Raw genomic sequence first — 1,577 nt, 5'->3', positions numbered from 1 at the left:
ACATATATTCGTTTCAAACATAATTGATTCGGCAATGATGCATTAGTCACCACATAGTTCTCAGAACCAATCTGTGTCCAGCAAAATAAAGAAATAAAACAATCAAGTAAACAAGGAATAAACGACGCGTCTGAGGTCACGCGTAAATCTGCATGGAAAGTCAGCTTTAAGCGACGGTAACTATTCAGTGTGACTGAAGATCTGTCTGGTCTGCGGCACTACGATGCTGAGCTCTTTCTGAAACGTTAGAGATGTAAAAAATTGGCAGTGGCTTAGCTCGGCTATGCCAGGATATACGTACCGAAAGCAAAGGCATAGCATGGTTAGCCTTGGTTAATGTTGATTGCAAGTCCAGGTTAGTCTGGTTGTCTAGCTATGTTGTGGCGTTTAGCCAGCCGTTTGGCGCATTGTTCGTCTGTTTCCTGGGCGATTCTTTCCTCTTCATCTCGTTCCGATGTCGAATCCAGGCCTCCTCCTGCTTATCAGAATTGTCACCATCCATACTGCAGCCTCAACTGTGGTCGCGGCGCACGCGAGCTCTCCTTTCCAATCCTCCGACATGTTATCAGGCATGCGACGCAGCTTGCGAAGCGAGCGGAGGCGAGCGCAACGACGAGGAACACAGTGTGACGTCATACCAAACGGCGGATGCGGAAAGGCGCGGCGCTAAGGAAACTATGGAGCATGTTTTATTAGAATGTGAAGACGTCTGCCCAGCGGCCGATTTCGGGCCCACTGGCCTCGTTGAAGTCCTTGGGTTCAGCGAGAGCAGTGGAAAAGTGAACATGTCCGCAGTACGGATTAGTAAGAGGCAATTGGAGGATTGGTGGAATAAAAGTAGGGAAACGACGAAAAACGGAGACGTACAAAAGCACAGTTCACAATAGGGGATCAGAAAATTTGGTTGTGCGAGTTCATAGGTTTTTTTTTTTGTTTTTTATTGTTTTACCTAGGTGCGTCATCTCTAGGTGCGTCAGCTTTAAGGTGCGTTATATTGTTCTGGCACAAGTCAAAATATTACAAATGTTGCCGCATCACCTAACTAACGTAAGTATCTGTTGTTACCTCAAAACATAGCTCGTACGTGGCTCATAGCCATAGGACAGATTAGTTGTCACTTTTGAAGGCCCGATTCCCCATCCTCCTCGTTAGTATAGTGGCCAGTATCCCCGCCTGTCACGCGGGAGACCGGGGTTCGATTCCCCGACGGGGAGTATCTTTTTTTATTATTATTAATGTCGCATTTCATCTTATTTATTCAATATACCACAAGAGCTGTGGCTGTAGTAGTTTATGAAGGGCATAAAAAAGAAATAATTGCACACGTAATGCATCTCTGCCCTTCTAGATGAGCGCATTTTTCATAATTACTTAATCGGTGTGCCTATAACGTCACAAAATAATAATTTATCACTTAAGCCTTAATGAAGTTTTGGAAACACGAGACAGTGGCGTTAAAATGTGCGAAACTCTTAATTTAACTTCTAGGAGCTTGCGCTCCGCTTCGAGGTGCGGGGTATCGATCCCCGTACCTCTCGCATGCTAAGCGAGCGCTCTACCATCTGAGCTACACCCCC

General features: G+C 45.7%; 1 non-coding gene across 1 annotated transcript; it reads left to right on the top strand.

The window, feature by feature from the left end:
* Nucleotides 1–1,142: 1,142 nt before the first annotated feature.
* On the top strand, nucleotides 1,143–1,214 carry TRNAD-GUC (transfer RNA aspartic acid (anticodon GUC)). The gene has a single exon. It is a non-coding gene; the product is annotated as a tRNA-Asp (tRNA).
* Nucleotides 1,215–1,577: the final 363 nt, after the last annotated feature.

The sequence above is a fragment of the Dermacentor variabilis genome, chromosome 9 (assembly GCF_050947875.1).
Source record: "Dermacentor variabilis isolate Ectoservices chromosome 9, ASM5094787v1, whole genome shotgun sequence".
Lineage (NCBI taxonomy): Eukaryota > Metazoa > Arthropoda > Arachnida > Ixodida > Ixodidae > Dermacentor > Dermacentor variabilis.
Note: the sequence above shows the minus strand (reverse complement) of the source record. Positions and strands in the feature narration are given on the sequence as shown.